The 13,931-nt window shown below is 39.2% G+C and overlaps 1 protein-coding gene and 1 long non-coding RNA gene across 3 annotated transcripts in view; one reads left to right on the top strand and one right to left on the bottom strand.

Moving 5' to 3' along the window:
• Nucleotides 1-13,931, bottom strand: part of LOC149554281 (uncharacterized) — a 243,792-nt gene that overhangs the window by 164,359 nt on the left and 65,502 nt on the right. The gene's annotated exons all lie outside the window — the stretch shown is intronic.
• The window catches only part of LOC149554282 (external alternative NAD(P)H-ubiquinone oxidoreductase B1, mitochondrial-like), a 326,634-nt gene that overhangs the window by 249,986 nt on the left and 62,717 nt on the right, over nucleotides 1-13,931 (top strand). The window lies entirely within an intron of this gene.

Here is a 13,931-nt window from a genome sequence, read left to right as displayed (position 1 = left end):
TTTGGACTGTGCAGTTATTACCAGAGGTTTGTAAAGGGGTTCTCTTAGCTTAGTGCACCACTAACAGATCTGACAAGTGGTCCTTCCAGTGGGATGAAAAGGTACAACTCACTTTTGATAAGCTAAAGGAAGCAATGAACACTTGTTCTGTGCTAGTTTTACCTAATTTCACTTGACTGTTCATTATGAAATGCGACACATCTGGAGAAGGCTTTAGCATAGTGTTGATGCAAGATAGACACCCAATAGCCTGTGTGAGACAGAAGCTTACGCAAATAGAACGCTTGTATTCCATCTACAACAAAGAGATGTCGACCATCGTACATGCACTAACCAAGTTCCGATAGTATTTGGTAGGTGTCAAGTTTGTGGCTCTTACGAATCACAATAGTTTGAGATATTTTCTAGAGCAACAGGATTTGAAGGAGAGGCAATGAAAATGGGTAAGCAAGGTTTAGGCTTTTGATTTTGACATTGAATATGTGAAAGGAAAGAACAATGTGGTTGCAGATGCTTTGTCCAAAAAATCCGCCATTTGGTTACTAACCCAAATTTCAGTCGACTGGAAAACACATTCATTGGTAGAATATTCCAAAAACATATTAGCTTGTGAGCTAATAGATGGCAACACCCAGGATGATCGATACAAAGTGGTGGATGACATCATTTACTATAAAAATCGGATATTTTTAGTGCCGGAATCCAAATTGAAGCAGAAAATCTTGAAGAAGGTACACGACTCACCCTTGGCAGGACACTTGGGCTTCCTCAAAATGTGCAGATGTCTTAGGGAGAGGTTAAAGGACTTAAAGGAGATGTATTGCAATATGTAATGGAGTGTGTGGTCTGCCAACAGAACAAATCCGAACATACTTTAACTGTCGCGTTACTGCAATCTCTGCTAATTCCAGAACATAAGTGGGAAAGTATGTCGATATGTTTCATAACTGGATTTTCCAAGGTCAACGGAAAAGATTGTATCTTTGTGGTGGTTGACAGATTGACAAAGTAAGCACATTTCTTTGCTATCCCCTTAGATTTTTGGGCTGCACAAGTTGTCAATCTGTTTTTTAGAGAAGTCTTTCGTTTGCACGGGTTAGCCCGAAACATTGTTAGTAATTAGGGTGGGCGATTCATGATTATTTTCTAGACAAAATTGTTTCAGATGGTAGGGGCAAAATTGTCACCAAGTACTAGTTACCACCCTTAGAAAGACGGACAAACGAATATTGTGAACAAGTGGCTCGAAGGTTGCTTCCGGAACTACATGTTGGTGCAATAATGGGCATGGGTCGAAGGTTGCTTCCGGAACTACATGTTGGTGCAATAATGGGCATGGGTCAAATGGATACACCTAGAGGAATATTGTTACAATACCACATACCACATGTTCATTGGAATGACACCATTTAATGCTCTATACACATACGAACCCCTTTCTTTCATTGACACAGTTCTAGGTGAGAGTCGCGCACCAAGTGAGGGACTAGCTTTAGGAAGGACCTGACATTCTTAGATGCCTGAAGGGCTGAAGGAAAACTTACAATGGGCACAAAATCAACAGAGATGTACGTCGACAGACATTGAATGGAGAGGAGTTTCGAAGTAGGGGGCTTGGTCTATCTCAGGTTCCAACTATATCGACAATCCTGATTGAAGGAAAATGAAAACGTAAAATTGAAGCCACGATTTTATAGCCTCTATCATGTAGTTCGTCGCATTGGTGAAATTTCCTATACGTTGGAACTTCTAGAGGGGAGCCGTATTCATAATGTCTTTCATGTTTCATGCCTAAAGAAGGCCGTGGTGTAGAATGTCACAGTAGCCATAGACCTTCCACCGCTCAATGAAGAAGGAAAGCTCATATTGGAACCAATCAAGACCATCAAAGTACGTGAGAAGACCCTGCAGAACTGCATGGTGAAGGAATATTTGGTGCGTTGGAAACACTTGCAATTGAACGACACGATGTGGGAGGGCGAGCACATTCTTCAGTACCCAGCATTGTATTTGCTTGAGGACAAGCAAAATTTGGGACGAGAGGACTATAATGTTCCTGTTATAAAATAAATCATTAATCAAACTGTTGTTAATGGGCCAATTGATTTAATATATCTCAGATCCATTTATTGTTTTGTTTCTATAGTTTGTGTTGGTGTCGGCTATCTTGGTACACCCTCGGAAAGTTTTCCCCAACAAGTATTTAAGCACGGCTTGTAGCTAGTCATTGGGTATGCAATTTGGATTATTTTCTCTATACTGCGAATTCTTATTGGGATTCTCTATGGTTCTCTATTTCAGAAGTGAAAGATCTTACTTACTTGACTCTTCGGTTTTGGTGGGATTTAACATTCACCCTATTCCATCTTTGTACTGCTTGGCTCAGATCTTGCAAATTGGAGCATTATTTGTATGTGGAAATATCATTACTATTTGGTAACAAGTGTGTATCTTTTGAACTTTGGTTTATGCAAATTATTCATGTTTAATATATGTTATTTTGCATTCTAAGCGGTGTTGCCAAATCCCTTGCATCACCCCTACTCCAGTACACCCTCTTGTATCATCGTACAAACACATTGGCCTCCACTTCAACACCCAACCATCACTGTACGGCTTGCAACATATACTGTACAACTTCCTATACCTCTGTACAACCAACTCTCACGGTTGCTCCCACACACCATATGACCATTCTATATGGCCATCCCCTTGTTTCCACCGTATGCCCTTGATATCGTACAACCTCTGTACATTCCTCTTCCCTCCACTGTACCGTCTCAGCCCTGTACTGCCCCAACATAGACACTATACAACTAGCCCATTGGCACAATACGACACATCTACACCAATATTATTGCTGTGTACGGTTATCGCCGACATCATACTTGATTCATACTACACCCTCCAGCTACTCGACAAGAACGAAATTGAAATTCAATGAAATCTTGTCTTCAGTGGCAACAAAACATTACAAAAAAAAAATATTCAATCAGATGTCTTTCCCATCAAATGGCCTCATATTTATAATCTCCAAATGGCAGAAGTTTCCCAAATGAACTTCAGTTAAGAAGCTTCCTCCACACAACATTAAAATATGATGAAGTGTCGTTATAATATAATTTAATAATTGCTTTTGGCTCCACATATGACCCACCATAACATAATATTCTAACACACAAGGTCACTGTTTCTTGTTCATCCCGATTCCAACGAGCTATGATTTTGAGCTGACCAACATACAACACCAATAGAAATAGCAACCTCAACATATTTAGATGAATAATAATAATTCACCCATCTTACAAAAACAACTAAAGAAGCATCAAAATCGCAATCTAACAATACTAGAATGATCTTGATGGAAAAAGGCGATGAATGAACTTGACAGGGTGACTTACTATAAATAATTGCTCCCTCCAAGATTCTTGGAGCCCAAACTAGGAGCTTAAAATAAAAACCGAGAGCATCACTCAACTCCTCTAACTCAATTGAGCTCATCAGAACCAACAGTTTGACTCACTATAAATAGTAAGTCCTTGAGACAGAGCCAAAACTCACCATAGGCTATTGGAAAACCTATAATCCCACAATTGAGACCCTCAAATCCTACTATCAGCTTAGGAGGGTCGTGATGGTGAACTGACCAAGTGAATTGCAGAAAACTGCTAAAAAATGGGGACATTGCATAATTCTTGATTTCAACATTTAAAGTTATTAACACAATTGTTTGGATAGAAAGTTTAAATTTACAAAATTATAATTATGCTGATTCAACCCCCCCGCTTAGTATAATTGTGTGCTCTTCAATTGGTATTACAGTGGGTTCTTTTTATACAGCTTAACTGCTTGAAGCTAGATCTATTCAACACACATGGGGAACAAGAAAGGAAATCAAAGAAAAGGAAATTTGAAGAAGAATAATAATAGCATTGCACTGACCACTAGAGATGAAGTAATGGATTATGAATCCCTTGAAAGAGAAATCAATTCTATATGAAGTGATGATTGTATTGATATTATAGAATCAAATACATGTAATAATATGGCTGCAAATGTATGTGATTAGGCGACACTTAGAAAACATATGGCAATGGAAAGTGATGATGAGACGAATCATGTAATAACCCTCAACCGGCTATAACTCAAACATCAATTCCTTAGACAATTCAATGGTTTGACATTTCGTCAAACACTAGGTGCGCAATTTGATATCGTTGTTTTTTAAAATTATTAACACTGTACTAGGATTTGTAATAAACTAATCACAATTACCAGTTAAATTTCACTTCAAGACTTGCATAGACAAATACCAAACAACTGATATCTAACTTTCTTTATGCGTTTGTATATATATTTCATAATTGAAGGTATCAATTAAAACTGATTGCTTATTTTATCACGATAGAACTATTATTGTTTACAAGAATGAACCTGCTGTGCATTTCAAACATGAAACCAAGATTGAATTACAAACTTAAGGACCTGGTTTTGATATGCATGATAAGTAACCAGGTCCACCGCCTTCGCTGCCCAGATATGTAATGCTATATCACTCCCAAATTGATACCCAATAGCAAAAGATCTAAGTTCTTTAGATGCAGATTTAACAATCCATAATAGCATACCCAATCGTTCCTTTCAGCAGGCCGCTGAAATTACTAATCATAGCCCTCATAAAGTCAATTGCAGGCCACAACAAATGTATGCAGGCTTCCAGTATGGCTGTAGGCCCTCAACCAATCAGTCACGGGCCTCGATAATTTAATAGCAGGCTTTGAAAGAATGATCCCAGCCACAAACACACTAGTCGTAGCCCCAAGAATGTACGACAACCTCTCAAATGTGCACAGCTGCCTCTGAACTTCATACACGGATGTAGTTTAATTACAACAGCTCTAATTATCCCTCCAAACACTAACAATTTCTCCAACACAAATTGACTTCTTAGATACAGAGAAACTGTAGAGAAACAATTGACAAAATTGCTATACCACAGCATCAATTTGCAAGATAATTGCAAAGACAATTCTTAGACTCAAACCCTTGTACTTCAGCAAGGGCATAGGAACAAATCTAGGAAAAATTCTTCATAGGCAATAAAAGAAAATAATCAGTCGGATGTCTTTGTTGTTAGTAAATTCTATATTGTAGCCGACAGGTAGAATAGTATCCGAATGGGTGCGTGATGGTTGAGTCATCCCTTTGGGAAAGTATATGTACACTGCCCAGAAGGGACTTTGGATCATCATTGTAATGAGCATAATCATATTGTAAGCATTGAAGTGCATATTGCATATATGAATAAAGTATCTGTTCTATGTTATATCTTGCTATATTACATGCGCTAAGTATTCTTTTACCCTGTACGGTAAACATTTGTCGAACCTAGAACGAAGGAAGTGTTATGAAGATTAATGCCGAATTTGCTTAACAAGGATAGGAACAAGATAAAAGATAAGACATTGCAGAAAACTTTATTTATTTCTTTGGCTAAGTAAGAAATTGTGACTGGATACAGGAAATACTAGATTACAGATTTGTGGCCTGATTTATCATAACCTATCACCATACTCCGTAATATGGGTTCAAACTCTTTTAAATTAAACATTGACATGAAAATTATTTTATCTACCTCAACTTTGCTCAACTCCTTTTTTAGGGGATGATCATTTCCGTTTTCTCCCACCATGTCCGACATTCACTTCCCATCACACTTTCAAAGGTGATGTTCTCCATTGTGGTAATCGTTGTAGTAGTCTTTTCTACAATTTTTCCCTTGCCCCTAGACATCTTGTTTACCTCTTTCCTTACTTTCAATTCCACATTTTTCTTTTTGAATTATGGATGTTCCCCCTGCTTGGGTTTCTTATGCTTAATTTTACCATTTTGTGGTACCCATAGTTCACTACCAAAGTTCTTTGAAGTGATTGCATACTCCAACTGCTCCAACCGTTTCTGCCTACCAGTTGTGTCGTATGTCTCTATGTTTTATTCTAAAGCACTCCTACCAATGCTTGTACGACAAAGACTAGTTGCCCTCCTTCCATCTCCATCGGTTGTGTACGAACTACCTTGTATAGCAAGGATGGCTTGTGTACAAACTCTCTTGTACGAACTACATCATACAGAGTAGGCTATCTGTAATCTTCCATACGAACCTCCTCCACATACAATGGTAAGAGGGGTAAGGGGTGTTTGGCAACCGTAGTGCTCGTACTTGGACGAAGGTTATGTTGGCACCGTACAAACTTGGTAACTCCCTGTGTGGCAACAACTTTGGTAATTGCAGCTTCTGTACATCGTACAACCTCTAGGTTCCTTCGTACGATGGCCCTGTTTGTCCTTTCTTGTACAACTTCTATTCCCTCCCATATGGCAACCTCCATACATTGTACAACCTCTAAGTTCTTGTATGACTACTTTGTTCCTTTCTTGTACGGCTTCTATTCCCAAGCCCTCCCATATGATTGTTCTTCGTATGTCTGGAGGTATTCTAATGATGGTTTGAATAATCTTCGTAGTATTCTATACGACAACCACTCTACATTAGTTAGGGTGGAAGTTTTTAGTTATGCCACTTTTTGCTTTTTCTATTTGTTTCTTGTTATTTCCTCCTTCCGTACTTATAAAATAGCTAGGGACTAGCTTATTTCTTTCTTCATACACTTTTAATTTAGACCCGTTTACTAGGTCTTTGATTGGCTTATTGTCCGGTGTGGATAATTGTATGGCCCCATTTGCTTTTATTTCTGATATTTGAAATGGCCCTAACCATCGGATTTTAAACTTGCTTCATCTCCCAACCTGTTTTGAATTGCTACTCGTAGACTGGGTACTATATGTTTCCATCGGTATTAGTGCTTCTTGCCCATACAATAACTGAATTGGAGTGTGTCCAGTGGTAGCCTTATAAGTAGTTATGTATGCCCATATTACTGTTGGAAGTCGTTCTTCTCAGTCTTGTCCTTCTACTCCATAGGTCTTATATAGAATTGTGACTATGATTTTATTAGTGGATTCCACTTGGCCATTTGCTCGTGGATAATAGGGACTAGAAAAGTAATGAAGTTTTTTGTACTCACTGGTCATTGCTTTGATTGTGTGGTTGATGAAATGCACTCTCTGTCGCTTGTCAACTAAAGCGGGATTTCAAATCTAGTTACTATTTGTTCATATAGGAACTTGGCCATACTGAGAGTTGTACTATACGGTAAGGATCATACTTTTGCCCATTTTGTAAAATATTCAATTGCCACCACTATGTACTTACACTGATGAGTTTTGCTTATAGGTAGGGGATCCACCAAGTCTAGTCCCCATTGTTCAAATAATTTTTGTGGTTGGGGTGGGAATAGTGGCATTGAGTCCCTTTTTCGGGGTTTGCCTGCTCTCTGACAAGTATTGGAGCTCAACACCTATTCTCGAGCATCTGCATACAATGTGGGCCACTAGAGCCCCACCAATAGCACCTTTCTTGCAGTAGTATCAAGTTCCATGTGACTTCCTGCCAATCCCTCATGGGATTCCTTCAGAAGCCTTGGTATTTCTTCCTCCATTACACATCTCCTTTGTATTCCATCTGGTCCCAGATTGTACAATAATCCTTCAATTAACTAGATTGTGCTGCTTTTTAGGGCAATTTTTCTCCTCTCTACTACCGACATTTCTCTTGGGAAGGTTTTTGTTGATAAGTATTGCCTCATCTTTTCGTACCACTAAGGTAATACAACAATCTAGAATAGGGATGCATGCAGGAAATCTTCATTCACTCCACTACTAGAGGTTTCTCTAGTCTTGATTCTTGATAATTGATCGGCAATTACATGAGTTTTTACCATTCAGACTATGATTTTGAAAGTAAGCTCTTATAGCAAGATTAGCCACCTACTTACTCTTCCTTGAATCACCGGCTTGTTTACTAAGTATGTTAGTGCTTGGTGGTCAACAAAAACTGTAAAGGGTGTAGCTATTAAGTAATGTCTAAATTTCTGCACTGCATAGATGATGCGGAGGTAGGGTAGAATAAAGCACAATGCTGAAATTAACCCAAGAGGACGGATCTTACACCTAAACCTCTACACCTTGATACAATAACAACACAAATGGATCAGCATTCATCCATATAACTTGACACCTAGCAGCTTGATTTAACACCCAAGAAATGGTGGATCTTCACAAATCAAAACCTTCAGCATGTTAAGGGGTTACATTTATCAGCAAAACCAAAAAAACAAGGCCAAACAGCAACTTGAACACGGGTTCCAAAGTTCTGTCCAAATAATGCAGCATTTAGCATAATTGATGCAACTTTAAACTTAACCCAATGCCCCAACGATGATGGATACTTACAAGAAAGGTTGAACAGCATATTAAGAGATTCAATAAGTCAACAAGATCCAAGAAACAAAAGCAAACAGCATGCTGAAAATGGTTTTCATGGCATTGTTTAAGAATGCAGCAAATAGGGCTATTAGGCCGTCCAAGACAAAGAGTACAATAACTATAAAAACTTTCAAAGAACCTCCCAAACCAGTTGGCATTCAAGACACCCTTTATGGAGTTTGTTAATCCTTCATAAGGACAAGTGCTGGAACGAAACATAAACCCTCCAAAACTGAACTGTCATGTGTGCCTAATTCCTTCAATTATGACACATTTATGAAGGAAGTACCAAAAATCAGATTAGAGGAACCAAACCAATGCATGCAATAGTTAGATGAGAACAAGGGAGGGCAGATTTCAAGGTTTTACTTGCTGCTTCAAACCCCAAAGAATGCTAATCTCCGGATTACATAATGCAGCAGAGTTCTCACATGGAGATGCCAACTCATTTGTGCATTTTTCGTACCACCGCCATCAACACCTGCTTGGAAACCACCAGAATCTCAAAGTACAATGTACAACCTCCCATTCCACCAAGAATAAGAATTTTCCGACCGTGGAAATGGGAGAAATCCACATTTTTGTACAAAACCCTATGTAGTGAGGATTTGTAACCAACTTCCACGAAAAACCTTATAACTTTTGACTCCCAATGTTTTAAGAGCTTAGACTTGGCTCATTTGAAAGGTGATTCAACAGCCTACAATAAAATCCAACTTTCCAGGCCCTCTGATCCGTACTGTCCGTACAATGTACGGAAAAAAGTCCTTTTGCAGAAAAATGATGGTTTTCTTTATTGATTTCAAGCCAAAATGTACATTTGTGTCTTCCACCCAGCTATAAGGGCTTATGAAGACCTTCCTCCAACTGGTCCAACAGGTTTTCAAAGGTTGTGACCTTTGGAGGGAACTTTTACAAACAAAAAAACCATGATTATTGGATAAAGTTGCATTATTGCTCTAGTTATGCAACTTATTTGCTTTTTATGTCTTTATTAAGACTTATAAAGTTTCTAACACCTCCTATGACCTCTAATAAGACCTTAGGAGACTACTAGACCCCTGTGACCTCATGAATCAACCGGTTTATAGAAATACCAAAGTTGTCAAGGGTTCACACAATAGGGTCAAATTGCAAGAAATAAGAAAAAATGCTAAATTAAGTTTGAAAAAGGCCTAGAAGACCTTAATACCTTTTGTTTTACTAAGAGAAGACCTTATGACTCCTTGGTTTGATGGGGTGCTCCTGCACCAATAGACCATAGCTAATGCTTTCCTTTTGGTGGTACAGTAGATATGCTCTACTTTCGATAGAAATACCTAATGCTTTCCTTTTGGTGGTACAATAGATATGCTCTACTTTCGATAGAAGCTTGGTAGCAAAATACACCTGGTGATTGAGTCCTTCCTTCCCAGTTTGTGCCAAAGTGGCACCTATTGCATATTTGAATGTGTCCACATGGACATGAAACTCTTTGTTCCAGTCAGGGTATATGAGGATTGGGGCTCTGACTAATCTCTTTTTTAATTCTTGGAAGGTGTCCTCTTGTTCTTCCTCCCACCCAAACCATTCTCCTTTCCTTGTTAGTTTTTCCAGTGGCAATGATACTTCTACAAATCCTTTTATAAACCTTCTATAGTACCCTACATCGCCCAGAAAGAATTTGACACTTGTCATGTCAGATAAAGCCTCCATTTCCAAAATAACCCTGATTTTGCCAAGACTTGTCTTCAATCCTTCTTTGCAAACGATATGACCAGGAAGTCTACATTGTGGAACCATGAACTTGCATTTTAATTTTTTTTGGATTCAAAGCCAACCTTGCTCTTTGACATTTGTCCATTCATTCGCCAATAATTTTGAGGTGATGCTCCTTCCCACTGTAAACAGACCAATCATTCAGAAAGGCTTTAAATTTTCCTACTGACATACCATCGAAAATGTGTAGTATAATTCTTTGGAACGTGACTGGTGCATTGCACAACCCAAATGGCATCTAGTTATAGGCATATACCCCATCTTCCACAACAAATGCATTCTTTAGCTTATTTTCCTCCACAACACTAATCTAATTATATCCTGAAAATTCGTCCATGAAAGAATACATTTCATGGCCGACCACCTCCTCTAGAATGCTATTAGTAAAAGGGATGGGGAATGAATCTTTTATAGTCACCGCATCAAACATCTAAAGTCTGCACGTATCCGAATTTGGTTGCCATCTTTCTGTAGTGATATGACTATAGGGGATACCCATTGACTTGTTTGTACTTTGAATATTATCCCAGCTTCCAACATCTTTTTGATTTTTTCCTAAACCCTGGCTACATAGTTTTTATTTATTCTATAAGGTTTTTTTCGTACTGGTCTTGCTCCAGGTATCAATGGAATCCAATGGACACACAATTGCGGAGGCACCCCTTTCAAGTCCTTGTACATCCAGGCAAAGACGTCCTTATACTCCAAAATGATTCCAGAAGTTGCTGCCTTTAACACTGGGTCCCAATCATCCCCTATCAGAATGTCTTTGGGTTGATCCTCTTCTCCAAGATTTAAAGTTTGGAGTTTGGCCTTCTTGTATTCTACCTCTTTCTCAAAGATGTGTGTTGTTGTCCTGCTAAGGGTTGTCGCACCTTCTCTATACTCCTTATATACCCTTTTGGGTACCTTTCCTCCGACTTCGGTTCTTGGATTTGCAACATATTCAATTCCGCTTGAAAAACTTTATAATCCCTTATCTACTAGTGGAATAATCCATTGAGGAAACTCATTTCATCTTCTAAGCATTCCCCAACCTGAGCACTCCTTCCTCATCCAGTTCCATCCCTTCATAATCTTCCCCCTCTGAATCTTATGTCATTGCTGACTTACTGATCGGTTCTTGATGTACTTTTTTCCTTTTGATTCAATAGATAGAATATTTTGTTTCCAATTATGGGTGGCTTTTGATGTAACCAACCATTCTCTTCGTAATATAGCATCGTACCCTTTCTTCTCTAAAGTAATAAGCACAAAATCGAGGAAAAATTGTTGCATACCAACTATAACCTTTTGTCCCATGAGGGTCTCTATTGTCTTGATTTCGTGCTGGTCCGCTCCCTCCAGCTGAAATGTATGTGGCTAAAGTGTGGGTTTCCCTATCGCCTTCGACGTTTCTTCAAATAACACATTTACACCGAAACCTCCATCAACAAAAGTATTCAAAAGTTTGTACCCTAATATCTCCATTTCTACTATTGCTTGTGTTCTCCTCGTTCCTATAGTGAATAGGGTATTGTTTTGTGTACCGACCTATAATTCTCCTATCTTTTCCCCCTTAGAGGGTATCCCTCTCAGGCTTGTTCCTTGAGTTAATGCTACCTATAATTGAGGTAATGTGTCGAATAATCGACAATTTTCACTAGAATGGCACCAAAAATGTTTTCTGTGCCTTGCCTTCCCGTCCTCTCCCATGCTATCTTTGAATGTCTTGCTTTGCTTCCTGAAATCGTTCCTTCTCCGTAGTAGCATCCAAGTAAGCCAATCCAATTTCCTAGCTTGCATCCTTGTGATGGCAAGGATTTCACTTTCCGGTTCTTCAATGTCTATCATATTCACCCCTTTTTGTTTGGGGCAATTTGAATCTTCATGATTGCCTATTCTGCACCATTTACACAACATTCCTCCATTTTGACAATCTCTTGCAAAATGTCCCCATTCATTGCACCTCCTACATTAGATCATCAGTCTTCCCTTCGAATCATATTGGATTGCTCATCGGGGTGTGTTTTTATTATTGTTGTTGCTATTATTATTACTTCCTCTTCTGTTGTTTCTATATCCTCCTGGTGAGGCTTTTGTATTTGTATTCTTTGGAGGGGTGGAGGGTTGTGTAGATTGCTCTCCTTGGGTGAATAATACTTGAGCACTCCATGTTTTGAGACTGTAGGGATAGTCTTTGATTGTGTGTCCCAACACCTGACTAATCTCACAAAATGCTTTCTTTGGACATGCCCTTTTTGTATGGCCCTATTTTTCCAATAGGTGCATCAAAGCTCCCTCCCTTCTTTTTTTTCTTCCTATTCCTAGTTACCTCCTTCATTAATTGCCTCAAGTCTTTTCTCAGGGCTTGGATGGTTTTGGATTCCTTTTCACTTTCACTCGCGCTTCTATGCCTTCTTGCCTTGGAAGTTTTGCTCGCTTCCTATGTCTATTGCGCGAGTACACACATCCATGAAGGTTGATGGTGGGACTATTTTCATCTTTTTCCTAAGGGACAGTGTCAGTCCTTCAATGAACCATCTTTTTTTTAGTCCATTCACAGGCTGCTTGTCAAATTTTCCTAGTAGCTCTTTTAGCCTTCTACTGTAGGCTTTCATGGATTCACTCTTCCCTTGCCTTGTGTTATAAATCTCTGCCACTATTTCATCATCGTCCCTCAAAAGTTTGAATTCTTCTTCAAAGGCTGTGTGAATATTATTCCATGTGTTTTTCTTCCTTCTCTCCAAATCGGTATACTAGTCAATGGCTATACCCCTTAGTATGGCTAGGAAAGCTTTTAGCTACTCATCTGCATTATTTTCTCCTTTAGCTTGCTATATGGTTACGCATGTTTTACCTAGGCAATTTTTGTTTATTTATTGCCATTATCTTGGCCTTTTCCCCTCTTGGCAGAACACCCCCTCCCAGTGGTTTGGTTCCAACACTTCCTCCTAATGGAATACTTCCTCCCGAAGGAATACTTCCTTCTAATGGAACACTCCCTCTTGGTGGAACACTCCCTCCTGTCTAGATGTTCCCTCTCAACAAGCTTGATTCTAGATTACTGGAAGAATCCTCTTCTCTGGGACTTTTCTCCTATTGAAGTTCTCTCTGTGTAGGTGTCTCTGGATTTCTGTACCCTAACTTCCTTGCTGGTGTCTCCGAGATGACCAAATTAGCTATTCCTTCGATTGTATGCTCAATCAACCCCTCTTGGATTCTAGTGGGATTTCCTTGTCCTCCCCTTAAGTTAGTACATCTCTCCTCCTGCTGCTAGAGACGTAATGTCCTCAAGGCGACATCCTCAGTTTCTTCTCTTGGTACCTGCCTCGAATATTTGTTTGGGATCAGGGGCATGAATTGGTTTAGCGTCTATTTCCCTTTTTGGATTATCACGTTCCTCCAAGTTGCGTTCCCTTGTCCTCCTTTCTAGATTTCATTGGAGTACATGTTGCCTCCCCCATTCCCTTTCTCTCGACTCTTTCTTCCTCCACATGTAACAAGTTGCATGCGAACAATTGAGGAATCTGTCCCAGTGGATCATACACTGCTGGTGGCATTGAAAGTTTGTCGCGTACATATCTTCAGGAACCATTCGCTCACTAGCTTCCCTTTGTACATATGGATCGATTGCAACTTCGCAAGCCATCACCAGATCGCGTGTCAATTGATCTTTGCTCGTTATTTCCTCCTCTGTTAGTGTTTGTTATTTGTATTTGTGGTATAAAGGGCCTTCCCATTACTACATCCTATCTTACCACCGAACTCTAGGTTCAGACTTAGGCAATGGCACCAAAAATGTAGAA

This window comes from Cupressus sempervirens, chromosome 6 (assembly GCF_028749045.1).
Source record: "Cupressus sempervirens isolate cs-2001-9-10 chromosome 6, ASM2874904v1, whole genome shotgun sequence".
NCBI classification, from domain to species: Eukaryota; Viridiplantae; Streptophyta; class Pinopsida; order Cupressales; family Cupressaceae; genus Cupressus; species Cupressus sempervirens.
This window is presented reverse-complemented; position numbering and strand designations above follow the sequence as displayed.